Source organism: Rhipicephalus microplus, chromosome 3 (assembly GCF_043290135.1).
Source record: "Rhipicephalus microplus isolate Deutch F79 chromosome 3, USDA_Rmic, whole genome shotgun sequence".
Classification (NCBI taxonomy): Eukaryota; Metazoa; Arthropoda; class Arachnida; order Ixodida; family Ixodidae; genus Rhipicephalus; species Rhipicephalus microplus.
In genome coordinates, this window is record NC_134702.1 from 8,974,282 (window position 1) to 8,997,264 (window position 22,983).

The following is a 22,983-nucleotide window of genomic DNA, read 5'->3' on the forward strand; positions in this document are numbered from 1 at the left end:
GCTATTGTTGCAACCATGGATAGTCTTCGGGTGCAGCTCGTTCGAATGGCGGTGGTGCATGCATTCTCATGGCACGGGAGTCTCGCACGATACAGGTGCCCAAATAACCGTCACATATGTGGATCAAAACAGGCAGGACTTAACTCACGTCTCACATGCAATCAGATGATTTCACCTTTTCATGCATAATAAATAAAAAACAACGGTATATACGTGATGGGTGTAAATCCCTGTCATTCGATGGAGTATAATATAATGAAATAAAGGTGAACTCAACTAACTATGCAGGTAAGCCTTAGAAATAATTTTAAACCGACTATCTCTGGACTTATATCCGCGTAAACAAGGCTATTTCATGGAACGAACGATGCTACGCCCTTTTTAACGGGCTGACGGATTTCCAAGGGAGATCCAGAGCTGCAGGCTAGCCTAGAGCGATGCTGTAGGCGCTGCGAATGCACATAAACAAAATACATCTTGCTGGGTGGTTGCGTAACAAAACAAATACTTCATGCTTCTCTTCACAATTGAATGGGCGTTGACAGGGGCTGCAAAAAGAACACTGCCCCCCCCCCCCCCCCATTTCAACGTGGGCTTGCACCCTCCAAGAGCACTTGTACTCTTCATTTTGTAATACCGAATAACCTGCGAAGACATCCGACTCGGCTTTTTCCTCGAACCAAATACCGCCGGAGATGACACTGTTAGTTGGCGTTCAACAGGAGCCCCTTCACAGTTATTTTTCGACAGAGCCACGAAGGAGTGCCCACATCCGAAAAGGCACGCGGTTGTTCCTCTGACTTCGCAGTTGATTCTCCTTTCGCTGGTACCGTCTCAAAACGTCTCCTGCTGCGTTGCAAAAACTTGCATGTGCGAGTGTTGCCGATGTGGCGCTTGGGTGATGCGAATATTTCACTTCAGCACTTGGATTTTAACAGCAAATCTTTCTTTCCGAGTCGATCCATAACTTTTACCATCGTAAACGGGTATGCGTTAAGGAAATTGGCTAAATCCCACCACACCAAAAATGAAAGGAACAGTTAGCACTAAAAGTGTCTGCGAAGCGAGCCGAAGACCCCGAGTACGTATATAGAGAGAATACTGAGGAACGGCAAAGGCAACGACATAGCGCCCCTTCGCCAAGAGAGGTGCGGACACTTGGATTTGAGCGCAACTTTCTCTCGAGTTTGGACATCCGTGTCGTGTTTGTGACTCTCTGTGGCTTAACTCGAACAACTTTGGGCTGAGAATCAGCGTAGAGACAACGAAGCATCACCTAGCTTAAGGTCTAAGAACAACCGTGAAGCAACCAGGTACGTCTTCAGTTTCGCGGTTTCAAGCCTTGCGCAGCCTATAATAAAGAAAAAGAAGAAAAAACAAGCCGAGCAAAGTGTGGGACTGGCTAGCTGATAATCCATTATTAAACTTCTCAGTCTGAAACTCTGGCGCGGAAAAGTTTTGCACGAACCTCGGCGTTTTTTGCTTCTTTGCATTAGTTTGCCGGCAAGTCATGTTACACTGTTCTGCGTAGTCGTACGAAAAAGAAGCAACTTATGCCTTTTTTTTTTGCTTTTTTCACGCGCCTGTTGTTCTTTTCGTTCTTTTCTCAATATTTATTTTCCCTCTTTAGTGTAGGGTAGCAAGCGAAATTTTAAAATTCTGGTTGAGTTCCCTTGCTTCCTCCGCGGCGAAGCAGTGTTCGGCTGCTGGCCCGGAGGTCGTGGGTTCGATCTCAGCTGTAGTGGTCACGAAAGGCCCGTGTACTGTGCACCGGCAATGCATCTTGAAAAAATCCCCGGGTGGTCGAAATTTCCGGAGTCCTCCGCTACGGTGTCTCTCATAATTATGGCGGGGTATTGAGGTGTAATACCTCAGATGTTGTGAGTTTCTTGCATTTCTCTCTTGTTTATTTATCTCCCTCTTTGTGTCGTAACTCCTTTACGCCTGCACATAACTTCCGTTCCTCTTTTTAAGTCTGTGGCGAATCGGGTGACCACGTAATTCCGTCCAAAGTTTAAGGCATATGAACCCGTGCGGCCTCACACAGTTTTTGCCGCCATTTAGTTAACTAGTCAGTAAAATTCAAGAAAGGGTGACTTAAGTTAATAAATTACATTTAAGAAGCCACCGCCCTCTGAGATGATGTCAGAAAATCAATAGATTTGTGCTGTGTTTATAATTGTGGTGCCATTGCACCAAAACACGGAGGCGATACTGTCGAACTCGCCAGACACGTTTGTGTGCAGCCCATATAAGCTTCCTGAAGGCGCTGCCGGATAAGCGGCTGCCACAAAGCAAACTACGCCGTGCGAACCAGTCTGCGTTCTGAATGGACGGGAGAGGGGGGACATTGTGCCGCGCCGGCGACCTTCGGCGGCACTGAGCGACAAGGGAGGGAAGCCACGGTGTGCACCCGTTCACGGTCGCCGCATAAGAAAGAAGGACTCAAAGGGAGACGACGGGGTCTCGAAGACGGGAAGCCGCTCGGCCCATCACGAGCACCATTTGGCGCTTGCGGTCACAGACGCTCCTCGGCCCATCCCGAATGCGGGACAGATTGGCCGTGCGAAGCGCTCCGCGACGAGAACCCTTTGTTTACTCGCCTCTTAAACGTCGAGTAAACGGCGCTTTTTTTTCTCTCTTTCCCCGCACCATTTTGCCTCGCGTATCGCTAAAACGCGCGTTTCACCCTTTGAAAGCAGATGTGCCGCTGCGACTCCGAGGCTGTTAAGTTTGAACGTTTCAACGCTGATTGTCTGTGCCACGACGCAGCAGTGCGCGTTGAGTCGGTCACCTCATCAATTTGTCTCCATTTGTCAGTTAAAAAAAAAGGACACTTTTTTGTTGGGGTGGGGGGCAAATTCTTGAAGGCGGTTCGGGTTCCTTTCATCTCCACAAGCGCCCTTCCTTGCTTTGCACGTAAACATGTTTTGCAGGCCCGTCAAGAGCGACAACTAATATTTCCAACACTGCCACAGTCACGTGGTACGATTGAGTGCTCGCACGACAAACGCTATTATCGCAAGATGGCCCGCATATAACAAAGAAATGAGCCTTACCCAGCGAGCTTCTTTTCCTTAGGCGTGTCCCTTGACCTCTTATACAACGACTGTTGTTTTCCAGCGGCTTAAAATCGCCGGTATTTTCTTAACAACAGTAAGACATTAGTTTGATTGTGCTTCCTCTAAATGCAATAAATATTTGACCGAGAATCTTACTCATCTCTAGTACTGAAGACGACCACCATATATGTATAGTGGTTGTCTATAGTACTGGAGATGCGGACATGTTAGGTAGTTCCGGTCGACCAGACTTCTTTTAATTATAGATTGCAACGGTGAGGGAAAGATGGCCCGTGTACCTCTACTTTGAGGTAGTAAGAGCTAAAAATTAACGCAACTTTCCTGACAAATTAACGCCGACGGAAGTGCGCAGCTGGGAAACAGCCTTCTTCGTTTCTCTTCAGTTTTTTTTTTCTTTGTTTCCTCTCCCCTTTATCTATTGTCCTATTTCCCAGTTTATTCGGTCTTTCTTTTTATTTTATTCATTTTCATGTTTTTTGTTTTTCCCTTTTGTTGTATCTTTTTTTTTATTATTTCTCGCTAGTCTTTTTTTACGTGGTTTAGCCTGCGTAGCACCAAGCGACGACCGTGTACGACAGCCCGGGCTCCTCGAGACGACCTCACGCACCATAAGTGCTTCGTTGCTGTATGATTGGCTCATTACGAAGAAGTTTCGTACCGCACAAGAATATTGAAGCACGACTGTCCTGTTGATGTTCTCGCTTATTTTTACCGATATTCCGCAGTGAATTATTTCTTTAGTCTTCATTTTGTTTAGGGGCAAGCCGTCATTGTGCGCATTGTACGTTGCAGGCAAGCCTCTCCTGAACGAATGCGTACCGCATGCCGCACCATCAAATCGCCAATGAGCGTAGCTTCTGCATGACAAAGCTTTAACGAAATATTGAAAAAATAAAATGTAGCCAAGGACGTGAAAAAGGGCGCTGACACCTTTATAATTATTGTGTAATTATGACCGTCCGGCAGTTATCCATTTCATGGTATGTAAAATGACATAACATGCATCGGCGAATACTGTCTTCACATTTTATTACTTTCTTTAAATTTATTTTTCACCGCACATATTGCATGCGATGAAAATGAGCCACTGGTAGCACATTCAAATGCAAATTACAGAACTTTCTCGAATTTAGCTCTTTCATGTTACCCATTCGAAGGGCGAAAGAAAAGTTTAAAAGAATGTGCAAAGAAATATAAAAATTTTGTTTGCTTTAGTGTCCGTTGTCGTCGTTTCAATGAAGTTTTCCGACGTAAGCGGGGCATAAAAAACTACACATAACAAGAACGTGCTTGTTGAAAAGGAAACGTACACTTGCGATGTATACAAAGTACAAATGCGAAAAGGATCGGAAGCATGAGCGGTGGTGGAGAGGGCTAGTTGTCATATGACGTCTGAACTTACACTTAAACACAAAATATACCGGGAACCTTAATTTTGTAACAAGAAGTTTGTCTTTTTTTTTTTCATCAAACTTTGACAAGAATTTACATGTATTAGTTTCGGGTGTTCTTGGGAAAAAAAAACTATTGCTGTATATTCCTCTAACTACCTTTCTCGGTGCATTTCTAAGCCCCATACTCAACGGTAGCGACGTAATGACAACGCTTGAGTTGAATAAAACGGTATGTGTGAGGTGGAATTGGTGGCGTTTGGTGTAGAGCCATTATTCGTCGTTTTAGAGCAGAGGTATACGTAGAACGCTGATTAGTGTTACCACACGGCCGCTGGGCAAAAGTATTACAAGTTTCGAAAGACTCTGGTATTACTAACTAAAGCATTGCAAATCAATCTTGCGGCAACTGATGCTCGATGCCATGGAAGTTATAATTGCTCGCACCATTGAAGAGGCACGCGAAACAAGGCTACAAAGACAAAGAAATAACAAAGTTCTCGCACTGAATTTGCACCCCAAGGGTAAACTGCATGAATTTAGGAGCAGTTACTCGCCTGTGTTTTCCTAGTGTTCCTGTGGCGTTTGTCTGCTATCTTTTGTGTTCTTTCCTGCTCATTTTGTGCCATGATGTGATACTTGCATATCCATATCTGTTCTTTTATTTGTGCTTACCTGATTTGTTCCGTGCTCCTCTATATTTTCGTTTCTATGGTCTCCTTTCAACTGTTTTCAGTGTGGAACACATTAGGGGGCCGGAATGTCGTATGTTCACTGGGATCGTTTGCTGTCGTTGCCACTTGGCATAACGCAGGCAAAACCGCATACAGCATAGCCGGCTGTAGCATGTTGAGCACGCTCTCATCTTCTTTTTTTCTTCTTCTTCTTCTTCTTCTTCTTCGAGATCGCTGATGATGATATTAAGTGCGGACATTACTACTATACGCACGGAGTAAGGAATGAGAGGAGAGGGAATGCCTAGCAGGCGAGCTGCGGGAAAAGTATGGAGAAAATGACGTCATGGTGGCCATATCTACATAGTCCAATGGCGGCATTGCTGTGGTTACGTGTTGTGCGGCGTAGCTGCTCTATCAGTGAGCGGTGGCGGCATGTGCGACTCGGTAGGTCTCGTACTTACCTGGGAGAGAGTATGCGTCCTTTCTGCCGCGTCGTTAGCTACGCAGTGTTACTTCACGGCGTGAAAAGTTCATACAACCAATTCTTGGCCAATCCCCCGGAGCCATAATTGAGGCATCATCATCAAGGCTGCCCAGCTCCGTACTTTCTTCAGGCTTGGCACAGGAAGTGATGTGGGTTGCTACAAGTTCAACTGCATGGGCACTGGCGCTTCGCTCTCGCTTCTCTCTTGCGCAGATCTGCGTCGAGCTCCCGAGGCTGCAGTGTTTCGCTGTCTAGTTGGCCCCTCGGTGACGCTGGCGTTCACGGGCAAGGAAGCTGTGGTGTTTCTAGCATGCAGCCTGCTCGGCTTACGTGTATCAAACACGGGACATGCGTGAGGCCACTACGAGACATGAGACGAGGACAGGGCGCTACTTGACGCTACTCCTCAGTTAAAACAAGGTTTTAACGGGGAACTTGGACCGGAAGAAACAAGAAAGAAATGACGCACGTGCATCGAAAGCCTCCCGCGGCTCTACCCCGCACGTGTCGACATAATCCACCCGAAAGGGGTGCGCGAAAAAAGAAGAACATCAGCCGGGGAGACGCTCTCCGTTTACCGCATACACGGCACCCTACCAAGCCGAGCTCGCGTTATTCTTGCCACAGAATTTGCTAGCTTTGTCCAAAGCTATAACGCGCATCGCCATCCTCGCCCCTGGGGCGCCCTTTCAGAGTTAGTCGATGTAGTTGCGTAGAACAGTTCATATTGCATGGGCGATCGACTGCGTCGTCGTTCTTCTTGCTGTTCTTATTGTTGGCGAACACCAGCGCTTGTGGCCTTTCAGAAAATTTGTCAAATTTGTGCGCCGTGGTTAAGTCTGCATTGTAATAATTCTGCGCACGTGTGCATCTGTGTGTGTGTGTGTGTGTGTGTGTGTGTGTGCGTGTGTGTGTGTGTGTGTGTGTGTGTGTGTGTGTTCATTTTATAACGTGTGCACTATATGTTAGACAAAATTATGCTTTGGATGGTGTCCAGTGGCGGCAGTTATACCGACACATCAGATCAATCAATGACGCAATCTTATTCTGACGGGGACAGTTTCTAGAATTCAGTTTTTCTTTGCTTGGGGCACACAAGAAGAGTAAAATAAAACGAACGTGATCGAAAATCAGCCTCAGTGTGCCAATTCGGAGTTTCGTCAGAACGACTACTAAAAAAGACATTGGGGTCAACCTCCTCCGACTCATGGTTCCCACGAGAAATCAAGAGTCCTGGTGCGAGTGCGAGTGAAGGGGTTGGCCCGGTCGTGTCAGTGATAATGATATGCTGACAGCAGGTGTTATGAGAGCACTTCACGATAGAAGCCAGGTGTGGTTGTTGTGTATACAGTTAGAAACGGATTTGGACAAGCGTCTGTAAAAGTGATGTCGCCAAACTTGCTAGAGTGACCGACGGCGTGTGTGTTATGTACTGTCTTTCTCTTTCCTCCACATCTTTCAGTCCGCCGCCATCCTTTCCATGTGTATCGGTTTGATAACCGTTTGCCTTAAACTGGTTAACTTCCCTGCCTTTCCTTCCCAACTATTTCTTCTTCTTCCTATCAGCTAAAAAAATGTTCGTCGACCGTTCGAGCAAAGCAGCGTGATTCTGTTGCGGGGTAGGCGAGGTTATAAATGCTTCTCTGCCTCCTTTGTTGATAAGAGGACACCGTTTGATGCTCTTTCGTGCCATTTTTTGTGCAGGCTGCTGGATGGATTGAAGCGAGGCACCGTCATGACCCCGTGAGTACTTGCGCAAGTGCGATTAATCGGTGCGCAGCTTGTGCTAGTGATTTAAAGAAGAAAGAAATAAGCACGTTACCGCGTTCCGCAACGTAAGTGAAAGTGAAATGCCGAACACAGCTGCAGCATCAAGAGGAGAAAGTAAGTGCGTATGAACGGCTGTGGGTGTCCGCTCGCAAGGGAACGAAAAAGAGGGAGAAGAAGTCTTAGTCTCGTCTTCTTCACTTTGGCAGTCTTGATCTTAAGCTTTGGGTGCTATAGATGCCCTGCCTCCAAGACTTAGTACTGTCGTTGGCACCCTATCTACCCCGTGCCAAATACACCTTTTTTCTCCTCCGACAAAATCAAGCAGAAAGAAGACAGTGCCGTTCGGCTGCCTGTGTAGCGCTTATGTACCAGAAAAATGAAGCCTTATTAGTTTCTTTACAAGCGCGGTCAGCCTGTACTATAACTACGCCGTAAGCTTTATATCAGTACCTGCTGCGGTAGTACCGCTTGAATGACTGCCCTAACAATTTGTGTCGGAGATTACCGTCCCAATACTCAGGTATGATCATGAGAGACGCCGGCGCCGGAAATTTCGTCCACCTGGGGTTATTTAACGTGCACCTACAAACCTATGTACATGGGCCTCAAGAATTTTCGCCTCCTTCGAAAATGCGGCCTCCCTCTATATACAAAATCAATCACAGTTCGTTCGGTTCTTCCGTGAGCTATTTCTCTCATGGTACACTCCTACATAGGGACATTGGCAAGGATGTTATAGTATGAAAAAAGGAAATGAGACAGCCACATGTTTGTCGCACGAAGCCACGAAGTATTATAGTATATTTCGGGGCTCTTCTTAATAATTGCTGAGGTTTAACGTCCTAACACCGCGATATGCTTATGAGAGACGTCATTTTGTAGAGACGTCATCTATCTATCTATCTATCTATCTATCTATCTATCTATCTATCTATCTATCTATCTATCTATCTATCTATCTATCTATCTATCTATCTTTTTTTCTTTCTTTCTTACACTGGAACAGAAGAAACAGAAAGGCCGGGAGATAGACTAAGCAGGAAAATGTCTGGTTGGCAGGCTACCCTACGCCCGAAGAACAAAAAATATTTCCATAAGTGAAGAACGTATACGCAGAACTCTGATCCTAAGTTTCGAAAACCCACCCAAGGATACGTGGACTGACTGTCCTAATTGGAAAGAACACCTCTGACTTTCTTTGCTTGACTCACTTATTGATATTGTGACAATAATTCGCTGTTCATCAAAAAAAGTGGGGTGGGGTGGGGGCTGCACTTGTGAAGGCTGGAAAAGGAAGGGGCATTTACTGCCGTAGATGATGTAATTCAAAGCGAACACCGTGGCAGAAGAAAATATTGATTCACATGATAGATTGATCGGAGTATTGTTCTCGACTTGCAGAAGAGTGGTCCTCCGGTGAGTTGGGCTGCCTCCAGTCCACCGGCGCCCTTATGGGACCACGAACAGCTGCAGCCTTCTCCAGCGACCACCTGGAGTCTTCCACTGCAGGTGAGTAAGACGGCTCGTTCGCACGCTCGCTGCACATGACAAAGGGGGATTCGGTGTGAGATGCATCGTCAACAGCGTAATTAAGTTCAATGCAGAACCGTACTGCAACTTCCTAATATTTAACTTTACAATGCCTTTGTTCTCTTCGTGCTTGTTACGAACACCTAAACTTGTATGTTCGGCCGGATTGTCATCTGTAGCGGCCTCTATTACCCAACCCACGATGCTCGACGAGCCTCAGTCGCTGTGACATCACGCAGTTGAACGTAGGGGTGACCACACTGTGGGCTTAGGAGGGAACGTAAGTGCGGCAAACAGCTAGGGCGCTTGAGCTTGTCGTCACCACCATCGGGATTATGTGTGTGTTTCCTGACGTTTCGTCAGTCGTACTATAAAGAAACTAAACGCATATTCAAGTTTATTCGTCGGCACAGGAACTTCATGCAATCGAGATTACTCTAACTAAATGAAAGGCAGCAGAAATCAGGTCATTTTCATGATTTAATTGAGGTGCCGTATTCAGCAGCAGCGTTTCCCTATAGCGATCTTCTTCTGCGCACTCTAATGCGTGATGGTAAAGTATGAATGCCGGTTTAAGGTTACACCGGCGACCGAAGAAAGCCTCGGCGATGCGTGGTCCGGACACGTGGCACGATGGCGCACTCCCGTGGCGCCCATCCATTGCGCAGCGGGGGCACCGCTCTGAAAAATGGTGGCGCATTGTGGCCGCGTCAACGCCGTGTAAACGCGCTTGCACAACGCGAGGCGCTGATTAAACGCGCGCTTTCACTGCACACACCGAGCGTTGCGAGGACAGACGACGCGCTTCTTGGCAAAGGCCGTTTTCTCCCTGTTCACCCGAGACGCTATTTTCCCTTTGCTTCGCGAGGAGCCCTAGTACGGAGAAAGGCATTCGCCCCTGCTTTGTCGGCACCACCGTGGTCGGCACGTTTTTAGTTGGGTACGCAGAACTGGAGTAGATAGATAAATTGACAGACAGACAGACAGACACATACATACATACATACATACATACATACATACATACATACATACATACATACATACATACATACATACATACATACATACATACATACATACATACATACATACATACATACATACATACATACATACATACATACATACATCCACATACATACATACATACATACATACATACATACATACATACATACATACATACATACATACATACATACATACATACATACATACATACATACATACATACATACATACATACATACAGACAGACAGACAGACAGACAGACAGACAGACAGAGAGGTGCTTCGCATTTGAAAAATGAAAAACACAGCGCCTGAACTTTTGAATCACTTGTTGTCTTCAATAATAGCGACGCAACAAAAGAGTCGGTGCACTTATTCTTTTGCTGCCTCTCTTTCTCTCTCTCCGTACTTCAATATTTGATTATTATGGTTTCGCCGATTTTTATTTCAAAATTTTCTTCTAGCCACGCGCAGGGTAACAAGACAGATATTGCGATATGGTTTCTACTTTTCTTTTTATAAGCCACTCTCTAATAACCATAATAATAACTATTATTATTTGTAAAAACCGACATTTCTGGGATAGTTCAGTTTCTATCAGAAGCGGTTCTCCAGCACGAGGCCACCGAAACAGCTTTCTAATAGCAAGGCGAGCCTTATCAAGCACACTCCGGTGAAAGCAGGTCGACCGGTAGTTACCCGCATGCAGTGGCGTCGGGGTCTTCGCCGTGGTGCGGCGATTCTCTAAAACCGTGGACCGACCAGCGGAAACGGCCTGTCTCAGCGATTCTCACCCTAGGTCCACGCGCATCGGTTTTCAAGTCCGACTTGTTCTTCCTGCTATCTTCACTCGCGGCGTTGACTCGCTTCGCCAGAGCAGGCTGTTCATGCGGTCTTCCAGCTTTTGAAGCTCGCTGCACCGAGATTAGGACGCTTCGCTTCCCTGAAAGCGACGAAAACGGCGGTTCCGCTTTCGAACGACGTTTCCGTACTCGCTATGCGCTTGCGGTAGGCGTGCCCGGCGGCCAACAGTTTTCCCAGAAAGATTTCTGTTTCGTTTTTCATCGCGATTGCACGCAATGCACAAGTGGGGGCTTCTTTTCGTCTGAGAACGACCTGCAGCTTGGGAACCGCAACACCGCAAGCCATTGGGTAATGAAAGCAAGAAATTGTGTGAACTCCTGGGTACAGGAGTTGGTTACTTTCTAAGCAGATAATCTTTTTGATATTAACTGATATATTTTTTATACCGTTCTCCCCATCGATTCCATGCGACGCATCTTTGACCATATGTTCTTCCGGTGATTGCAAAGAGTCATTTCAGGTACCAAACGGAAACTAAGGGTTATATCAAACAAGGGGGTTAGTCTTAGCAGGTACCACTTAACACAAACACACAAATTACCACAAAATGAAGTTGATTGAAGATTTTTTAATCGTTTACATTACCACGCGTGTATTATAGCTTGCCTTCATCGTGGCAGTTTGCGCGTGAGATTCAATGGTCGAAGGCACAGTTTCACGCCCTTTCTCGAAACTGTTGAAACGATGCCAGTTTGACCTGAAGCTCGACTCAGTGCAATCATCAAAAGGTTCTCCTCAGTCGGAATGCCGCCATTCAGGTTGCGTTAATGCCTGAGTATATCGCCTCATTGCAGTGTCTCATACGTATGTAATTATTGATGGGGTTTAGCGTCCCAAAACCGAGATATGATTATGAGAGACGCCGTAGTGGAGGGCTCCGGAAATTTCGTCCACCTGGGGTTCTTTAACGTGCACCTAAATCTTGACACATGGGCCTCAAGCACTTCCGCCTCATTTGAAAATGCTGCCGCTTCAAATGGGATTCGATCCCGCGACCTGCGAGTCAGCAGTCGAGAACGATAACCGCTAGGCCACCGCAGTGGTTTCCTGTTATGTACCCCGTTGCCAACTTGATCGATGCATCGTACACAGCTGGAAATATCCTGTTTAATTATAATCTCATTGGGACCTTCTCCTATGCAGTTCATGCATTGCTCTTATTTCAGGCTTTACATAAGGTAATTTTGACACTTTTTAAACGAAATATCCAGTTATCCTCTAATAATCGTCATGACCTGGCATCAGTTTCAACTAAGTGTCGTTCTATATCATTGCGCATTACGAGATATCATGTCTTGTCAGGTCTATGTGCACAATGATCACCGACACGACGTCGTACTTCGATAATACATGGCGACTTCCTCTGAAATCGCATTTTGTGGAGTGTAGGAACAACACAAACTGTTGCGCATGGCTCAATCCAATCTCCCTGGTGGTGTATAGCGGTCAAGGTGCTCGGCTGCCGACCTGAAGGCCGAAGGTTGGATCCTTGCCGCGGCACTCCTAATTCGATGGAGGTGAAATTAATGCTAAAGGTCCGTGTGACCGTGTGTTGTCAGTGCAGTTAGAAGAAAGTGAGATTTAAGAAATTCACCGAGCACTAAGGCCTGCCTTATAATAATGTAGCATGGCTTTGGTTCGTAAGACTCCATATTATTATTATTATTATTATTATTATTATTATTATTATTATTATTATTATTATTATTATTATTATTATTATTATTATTTAATAGTGTTTTTGCTATTCGTTATTCTTCTTTCCTCTATGCTGATTACATCAAATTATTCAAGGAAATTCATTCAGTTAACGACTGTCGCTTGCTGCAGTTAGATTTGTGTTGTTTCTTCGAATAGTATGAACACAATAACAATTCCCTCAATACCTCAAACACCAAGTTCGTGAGCATATCTAACAAAACATCCATCGTGTCATTTCCCTACTCTGTCAATACCATGCTGTTATGTAAGGTTTATGAATTCAGTATTCTTGGCATTCTTTTCGATAGCATGCTTAATTTTTCTTCTCACACTAGATGTGCTGCCACGCGAGGCCTTCGTTCTCTCGGCTCTGTTTGCAGAATCCCTCGAGAATTCAGTCCTCCTACAGCCTTCCACAAATTGTACACCGCAATATGTCTTCCTCAACTTGAATATGCATCTGTGATCTGAAATGACACTGCTAGATCTGGAAGTGACGTCGTTGAGCGAGTTCAGATGAAAAAAATCATAAGCATTTACAAGCATTGTTTTGTTAGAAATATCCTTGGATCTCGTTTGAACGCTGCCAGATTATTCTCATTGCGATCACTTCACTGCCGATGAAATCGCGCTGACGTGTTATTTCTCTACTAACTAGTTCATTGTACGATAACCTGCCCCTTACTTCTCAGTTGTGTAAATTTTCGGATTCTGCGTAAGTTAACCGGAGAGAATCGACCATTCCATGTACCCGCCAACTTCTTTCAACGCTTTACTGTACACAGACCATCAAGTCTATATAATGTTATTTTGGTGATCGCGATGATTTTCGCAGTCCACTGTCATTGCTGTTTTATCTCAGCTCTGTACTGTCTTAGCATAGCTTTTTTTTTTTTTTACAATGTACAGATTCTTCCCTTTTGCGTCTTTCAGGGAGGTTTCTGAATATTTGCGTATACTACCTTTTATTTTTCATTCCACGATTCTCGTCTTGTCTTTTTGTTCTTCCCATTTTGCGCTGATTTCTTTTTGTACGTGTGTTTTAATTCCCTCTTTGTATTGGATTTCTTTTTTCTGAAGGCTGTATTGTATTGTTTATACTTATTGTTTTATTTTTGCGTGCGTTTGCACTAAGACCTCGTTGTTGTTCCAAGACACGTGAAATAAACAACAACAACAACAACAACAACAACAACAACAATAATAATAATAATAATAATAATAATAATAATAAACGAGTACGAATCGAACAGCCCAATAGACGAACTATTAAATAACGAGAAAAGTGACGCAAGCTGTATAACTGACCACTGTATATTTGATCTTTCCCATTCGTGCCGTTAAAGTGAAGCGAAATGAAAGTGTGAATGAAGAAAGCGCTCAAATGATATAGGTGGAAAGTTTTAGCCACACACTCGCCTAAACGCAACGCGCTCAATGACAACTTCTCCTCCGCTAGTTTCCGTTAGTAAAGAAGTTTGTACACGTCCTGCTTCCCTCGCGGTCTTTTGAATCTTGGCTCTGTAAGAGCATGCGGCGAGAAGGAAAGTGCCGTGCCTGCTCGCGGTTTTTCGAGCCCCAGCAAAAGCGCGGCGTGGCACGGACGGGGGGCGCCAACCCGAGCGCGCTTTTACAGCGACGCGCGGCTCGGCTGACAAATGTGCTGCAGCTATCGACCGCAAAAAAACCGGACCCCCGGCTTATGGCCCGAGGTATTGAAGGGCTGCTCAAAAAGGGAAGGAAGCGACTGGAGCTGACCCAGGAGGAAGAAGAGCCGCGCACCCAACGCGCACGTGCGCGTTTGACGCGAGCTAGCTTTGCACGCAGCTGATAGGAGGCAGAAGAACACGAAGAGCGAGAACAGATCGAGAATGACGACACGGGCAAACGGTTCTGGCAGAGCGCGCTCGGCCAAATCCGAACAACGCAACTCCCGGATCGCTGACAAAGGAGCAAGAAAAACGTGCGCAAGATATCATTAAGGCAACAGCAGATCAGCGCGCGAGCTGCACCCCTAAAGGAAAAGACACTCGTACGCCCCGATTCGAAACAGAAAGAAGAAGAGGCTGGGGGGAGCGCGGACCACTGAGCGCGCAAGCGAAATGAAAAAATATCGGGCAGCAGCAAACACGCGAGAGGGCGCACAAAAAATGCCAGGAGGCCCGCGTGGGTCGCACACGCGCTGTTCTCCCGCGGGTGGCACATCTCATTAGAAGTCGTTAAAAACTTGCACGCGCCTTTGTCTCAGCCGTCCTCAACCCCGAGCGGGGGCTTCGCGCGGTGAGCTGTGGTAGCAGGACGCTGCTGGCCACGCGGCGGGGCCGTCTTCTACGCCGTTTCGCGGCGCTGCGTCGAAGCGTTCTTTGCCGGCGCCGATGGCCGAGGGTGCAGTTAGCAAGTCGAGGCTGGCAGAATCAAAGGCGTCGCTGTAACGCGAACGGCGAACGGGTCCGCAACCGTACATTCTCGAGCGATTACGGGGAAGTGCCTGTGTACAGTTTGAACCACATTTGTCTGGAGTGGCCACTCGGCTGCTCGAGCCACCGCTTTTTGCAAAAAAAAAAAATGCGCACAGACTATTAATGTCGTAATGATATCAAAAGTAGTCAGTCATACCCGTGCAAGGACCTTCCGCTGTATTTCAAGCATTAACAGAAACTTTTATCAAATGCGAGGTACCATGCAGTTGTAGATACCTTACAGTTTTCACAGCCAGGCACTCAGACAAGTGTGATACGCATTGTACAAAATTTACTGCATGTGAAGGCATATTAAGCGTTTCCAAAGTTCTCAGAAAAAATAAAGAGCTTGAATTTTTCGTTGGCGAGCACAAAGAAAGGCAAGGACGTTAACTATATACGCACTTCGACCAGCTTCCCACCCATGCGACACAGGAGGAAAATAGTTTTGGGATTATATGAACTAAAACCCCAGCATGATTTGGAAGCACGCCGTAGTGTAGATAGCTCCTGCATGATTATATTCTAGACAACTTGGGATTAGTTCGAGTGCACCTACATTGAAGTACACGCATATATTTGCAGTTCGTCTCGGCCTAAATGAATCAGTCGTGGCCCAGTCTCTCACCCTTAGCAGTACTGCGGCTTAAGGGCTGAATAATACCAGATGTTATAACAAGAAAAGAAAAGATAGAGAGGGCGTGGGTCTAGGTGATTCATAAGCGTGGTGCAGCTTAATAGTTTTTTTAGCTCAGTCGTCCTGAACTATTGCGGTATAGTTCATACGGCTTCTGCATTCAGAGGACATTGATTGATTGATTGATTGATTGATTGATTGATTGATTGATTGATTGATATGTGGCGACGAACGTCTCAAAAACACCATATGCTTATGAGAGACGCCGTAGTGGATGGCTCCGGAAATTTTGGCCACCTGGGGTTCTTTAACGTGCACACAAGTCTGAGCACATGAGCCTACAGCATTTCCGCCTCCATGTTCTGGGGACAGGCTCATATGTTTTGTTGAATGAAAGGCCAATCAATCATACTAGAAACGCTGCTAGGACTAGCACTGCTTGTCAAAGCTGCAACAGTCATTCGCACTTAACGCGCGCGAGCTAATCAGCTATTCATGTCCGGTATCATTTTCACTCATATACTTCCATCAGACATGAATCAAGGTAGACTGTAAGATCCAATAATTACGTTAGAAATACGCCGAAAGGAGCCCTGTAAATATTTTCGAGCACGGTGAGAAAACGCCGTCGATTGGTTGTCGAGGCTACCGAGAACGCGCGTGCCAAATATTACAGCGCAGCACGCGGCCTGAAATTTACAATAAATTCTCAAAATCAGCTAAAAATCGCTTTCTCATCTCTCGACAAATGATGCTACAAGCTCTAGAAGCACTTCGTCTTAGTCCAGGTATTATCCAATAACTGATTTGAGAATGACGCTCTCGGTTGGCGTAGGGGCCACCGTGGGAGGCCCTGAAAAGCCACGCATTGGAGATATGAGGCGCGCGTGACGTATTTTCTTTCCACGTGTGACGAAATAATAGGATTGCAGCATGCGACGAATCTTTGTAACTTCGTTCGTACTGGATGGATTGTAAAAAGTTTTGCGGCGGTGAATTTGGGAAAGAATAAGCTCTTTTAGTGAATTCACTCCATGGTTATTTGGAAAAGCGTTGCATGGCCCTTTCAGTAGGCATGACAGGAGGCTTGTGCGCCTATATTTATGTACTGCACGTTATATTCTATTTTTGTTGTTTTATTTATTTTTGCTTCTTTTGTATAATTGTTAATCATGGTTTGTGTCATCCTGAATGTTGTTGTCCTCCTGAACCGAAGCACGTCTTTTGCCACCTCCGCCAACCTTAGAGAACGGAGGCCGAAAGCTCCTCAAGCTGCCCAGAGCAGCTTTTTTCGTGGCCCCTGCCACTGTATAAGAATTTTTGCCATGTAAATAAATAAAGAATGAATGAATTAAAAAAATAAGTTTTACGCATAGCCATGTTTTTTCAACTTGTTCCTTTGTGTTACAATGTTTTTCTCTTCTTTTTTTTTTCGCTGATTGTTCATTTCGGGGGCCTTTCGTTATCTTTTTTTTTTCGCTGCAGAACTTATTGATAAGGAGTGGCCAAGATAATATAGACCTCGACCTCTCTACAGCAAAACAGTTGGAACAGAACAGAACAGCTGAATATTAAGGCGAGGAAGTGAACGGGAAAAATAGGGCACAATTTTCTCGATATATCACTGGGAAGCCGCACGTCATCTAATTATGCGAGAAGCAAAATAATCTACTACAAATAATCTGCAAAACTTTCCCAAACCTTATGAAATCGCTCTGTGTAATTTCCTTTCTCGCGCTCTTGCGCAGACGGGCGCATCGAAATGCGTTTCGACTCACGGTATGGGCTCTCTGTCGAGTCAGTGGCTCCCTCTCGGAAACACTGTGGAAACCAACGAGTTGAATCGCAAGAGGGAGAGGCACGACGCGCGGGGTTTGAGCGCTCCGACGTTGGTCCCACTGCATATAAAACCAGTATCCAAGCTACAGCGGGAAGCGAGGGTTTAACAATAAAATTGATTACTTGAAACGCTTACGTGCAGCGCTCTCTTGTATGTTTACTTTAAAGCACATCTGCACAGTTTTATTCCTCGGCTGTTTGAAGAATACCACAAGAAGGTACACGTACGGATGGTGCTTTTTAGTTAAGCGTACAGGAGTAACTATGTTTAATAAATCTGAACGCTGAGCGTGCAAATGAACAGTTCTTAGAAACTCGTTAAACAAAATTTTAGTTAAGAAAGTGCTGCGCAATAATTATGATGGAATTCATTGTTAAGTAACCAATATGAATATTTTCTTTTTGTGTTAGCTCAATATTTCGCGTCTCCGCAACTAGCAAAAAAAAAAAGAACGCGATTGTTACAAGCTAAACATTTCTCGTTGAGATAGTTCAGACACGAAATGGAGGGTGCAATATACGTGCACACATTTTAATCCACGCTTACGATCTGGCTCCCACTGTTTTAGCAGGGGCGGCGACAATGGGCGTCGGCAGCGATATGCAAAAGGAACATTTGCCTCCCTCAAGCTCACCAGCACTTGCCCCTCACGCAAGCCAAGCACCCCCCCACCCCCCGCCTCACGATGCAGCACTGATTTGCACCCCCCTTGACAAAATGCTGCCGACGGTCATAACTGCGGCCAGCAGTGCCAGGGAGACCCCGAAGGCAACCTCGCGTATCTTCTCAAGCGAGAGAAAACGCAGCATCTCGTGCAGCCTGTGCAAGTGAAAGGGCCGATGGTAGAAGCATGTGCGATACTCGCAACTACGTCCGCTCTTTCCTGTACCTCTGCCCTCGCTACTTCTAAAACCTCTCGCATGCAGAGCCGACGTGGAGGGGGTTGAAGCTAGGTCGTCTAAGTACGAGTAAGCTAACAGGCTTCGTCTCTTCCCGGCAGTTCACGCTTTCATCTGGGAGTGCCAGCGTATTCCTATCCTATTTTATCTTCCGCATGTTTAGATTTGCCGTCGCTTCTTTTCTTTTTCATTTTGTGTAGCGTTTGTTTTTGTTTTCTTGAAGTGAAGCGTTCGATTATTTTTTATCCACGCCACATGCGCGGACGTGGGGTCCCCCAGGCATGGTCTGCGTTCTTGCTTGTTTGTGTCCTGCGCATCGCTAGCCGCCGAAATTTTCATCCTCCTCTCGCGGCTCATTAGAGGAGGGTTTAATTAAAGGGGAGAAAGAGATTAACACCGCACGCTGCATGGGGAGGCTGGGGACCGGGCTGTCCCCCCCCCCCCCTTCTTTTTTATGCCACACAGTGCTTTGGGGGAACAGGGGAGTTCACCCTCCTGGCTGTAGTTTTTCTTACAGCGCTTCTTCGTCTTCTTAACTCAGCGAGCCCCCCTTTTTTTTCCTACCCCGGGTGCATCGCTGACTCAGTGGTCGCTTGTTTTACCGCACGTTTCATTTAGACTCAGCCCCCCCTTCCTCTCCCCCATGTGGCAAGAGAGCGGTACAACAATACAGCCTCGAGATCTATCGGAGGGGTGTTGGGGGCATCCAAAGAAATCAACGAGAAAGAAAAATACCACGAAGCACGGCAGGCTAACGTACAAACGACGAGTAATGGAGTTTTTTCTGTTTTTGTTGTGGTGCTGGAATGGCGGGAAGGTGGGTTTAAGACTGCGTGCTTTTAAAATTTGTGTTTCTTTCGGCTGTTATCTGCCCTCCCGGGCACGCCAGGTGTTCTTTACGTCGCGACGGCCGACTGCTGCTAAGAACTGTGGGCTTGTTCCACACTGAATGCGAGCCGAGATGACACACACTTCCTTTCTCCTCGCACCGCGCTTAATACGAGGGCTGCCCCAGCAGCCGTTGATTGCGCTTGCACGTGTGGCGTTCTGCCTCCACGGTGTCTTTGATGATGAATGCCCAAACCTGCAAGTTCTTCTTATTTGCTGCATTCAGCATAACGTTTTGATGTGAAAAAAGTATGACAGAAGTGCCGGTCTATCTGCACTTGACATCATGTAAATAAATAAATAAATAAATAAATAAATAAATAAATAAATAAATAAATAAATAAATAAATAAATAAATGAGTTAGTAAATAAATAAATAAACTCTTTATATCCAACAGTTTTTTCACAATTCATTGGGGGTCATTCATGGGAAAACCTGTTGCAAACAACTTGAGAGTGCCTCAAAGCCCTTTATGGCACCACTATAGGCAGCGTACAAGAAGATGAAGTATGTAAGTGTACATGGATTGTATTTTGGTAAAAACGTATAAGAAATGGATATGTGTACAACGGTAGTCACTTGACAAAGCTATTGAAAAGTAAAAAGCAGTAAAACAACGCAACTTCATGTCATAAGCAAAACTACAAAAAATACCATAAGTATTTGCAAGAAAGGAAGCAAACAAAATGACAGAGTGATTAAACAAAAAGGCTTCTGGCTGGCTACGTTACATGGGAGGATTAGGAAAGGGGAATAGACATATGAGAGAAAGAGAGAGATACGGGAAGGAAATATGCTAGAGCATCAGTAGAATGTTGCAAACATGAGCCCTTATCTATGCAGCCTAGACAGCAAAAGCTGGCCTTGTTTTTCTTTCTTGATGCTTTTTGAAGCAATTACTTTCTCCTCGTCTTGTCTTCAGTGTTCTACTTGTCTTGCGGCATGTTCTTGAGCTGAACATAGATAGTGTTGCACTTACCGGTATCTCGGGGCACAATATTATTGTTAATTGATTGATATGTGGGGTTTAACGTCCCAAACCCACATATGATTATGAGAGACACCGTCGTGGAGGGCTCCGGAAATTTCCACCACCTGAGGTTGTTTAACGTGCACCCAAATCTGAGCACACGGGCCTACATCATTTTCGCCTCCATCGAAAATGCAGCCACCGCAGCCGGGATTTGATCCTGCGACCTGCGGATCAGCATCTGAGTACCTTAGCTACTATAGACCACCGCGGCGGGGCAATGTTATTGTTATTGGTAATAAAATTACAGTGACGTTTCATTTTAGTATGCTGCCGGAAAGCAAAGCTCTAAGAACATGTACGCTCTAACAGTGCGTAGGTGGCAAGGCTACTTAAGTGTGCGTCTATGTTGCCTTACCTGACACTAGAAAATCTGCATCGTGGCACGGAAAGCATAACTTAAATTAAGAATGGCCAATTTGTACGTATTGCTAATGCTGGTGCTCGTGACAGGTCAAGAGTGACCCACAAGGAAGTATGGATGGTGAGAGGATGAGGCGAATAAAATGACAAATAAGTAGAGACTAGCTTCTCAGCAGTACAGCCGGGAATTCGCGTGATAACACAAATTAGATACTTCTGAATGAGCCAATATTCCATTTGAGTCGCTAATTCACTTCCCATTCTAAAAGGGTCATCTTGCTGTGGGAATTGCCTAGTGAAAACAGTCACTGTTTGCGCCTATATGCGCCTCCGCACTGCTGTATGGCATAACTCTGCGATGAATACTGTTTTTGAAGTTTCGTTTTCTTTTTTGCAGACCAAAATCAACGGATCTGAGCATCATGGAAGCCCGCCATTGCAAAAAGGTATGCTACTTGTTTCTTGCATGATTTTACGACTTAGTTCTGCTCTTGTAGATTGCAGTATTCTCCAATTTAAGTGACAGCCAGTCTCTTCTTTCTCCGAGTCATATTCGGGCGAACTTTTTTTTTATCCGATACTCTGTTTAAAAAACCTTTCGCAATACATTTATTTTGAAGAGTCCACTGCATTTCATTTTAGCACTGACAGCGCGTCGGACAGTAATTCACCAGCAGCCATAGCTGCTGGCATTGGTAGATCCACGCTCTTCGTAGCTGCACTTCCGCTTGCTGCATGTGAGGAACTAATTAGGAGGAGAGGACAAAGTTTAATTATTTTGATAGACAAAAGAGCTTGCCTTGTATATATTTTAATAGCCAGCATCTTTTATGCAGGGAAAAACAAAAGGAATTAGATATGTCACGTATAACGATAAAGATAGAATGAATATGTAATATACATAACGGACTAGTTTAATGATAGCTTGAGTTTATACGTGTACTGAAAGAAAAGTTAAGCAAGGCCTAGACGGAGTGACCTCTATATTAGAGAAACATTTAACAAAATACAAATTGAAGAAGGTGGTAGCTTCAATAAATCAGTGAACAATTTTCTGAAAACGCATGACTGATGAGACCGCGGCAACCTGAAATGTTCTTTCGGCTGACGGCTGAGCAAGCGTAAACTGTGTTATGCCCAGCTCCTCCACATCATTGTATATTCTGCCTGTTTTCGGATGTATGGTCCGTTCTGATGCACCTACCTTTGTAGTTCACCTTCTAGAGTCACTCTTGTAACTTACCCTTGTAACCTAGCTACTCTTTCCTTTCTGTAAGATTTCTCCACCCATTTTCATTTTTAAAAAATGCGGATATGAACGAACTGAAGTTATGCGTTTCTGAATGTTCCAAGTGGTATGAAATGAATGAAAGAACATGTGAAATCAACAGGCGCTTGTTGGTTGAAGCAACTGCATTAAGGCAACTGGTACTGAAACAAATGGAAACATATCGGGTGTTATTTGTGCTATATTGCAGGGAAATTCACAATGTACTGCACAATGCACTTGGACGAAAATAGAAAAAAAAAGCATTTTGTTGCCGATGGTAAGGACCGAACCCACTGTCGAGAAGTTGTGACCGGTGAAGCGGAGAATTTTGATAAAATTTTGGGCACCGCACAAGACAAGGGTAAAGGACACATTGTAAGAGTTTGTTGTAAATGTTTTCGTGAGGTCAGGCAAAAAAAAAAAAAATCAGTGGATCAGTAGCCAGTAGATAACACTCGGTAATGCGACCATTTTCACAGCCTTTGATCGGAGAAAGACCAGCGCGGCGAGGTGCACTTACTGTAGCGTTATTTACATTTAAGGGTTGAAAATCACGACAATACTACCTTTTAATTTCCCCCTTAGCCTCTATAAAATTTTAATCCAATACAACTAGCCCACTGCGTGGTCTTGATTTATCTGTTACCTGACGCATACTACCCTTTGTAATTTTCGACAAAGAGTTTTCACTACAGTAAGCATGTAAGGGCTGCTCTTGTAATATTACTTACACTAAAACACATTATGATGCATTTACGTTAGTCTCATTGTGTACACGGCAATTGAAAGAGAAAAAAAGGAGAACCCTTAAGCTTCGCTTTTAGGAGATGCACGTGATGGCGATATTATGTTCCTGGTGCGTACTTGAAACACTACGTGTGTGAAATGTTTTCGAACTTGCTATGCGCTCACTGCGTGACCTTAAGGGTGCAGTAGCGTGTGTGCTTTTGTATAGTAGGTGAGTGGCCTAAAAATATGAAGTCATAATGATAACCTCATCTTCTAACGCCCGATGGCAATGTACGCTTGTACCACGTATTTTTCCTGCAATATTTCATGTTGTACTGGGAAGCATTTATACA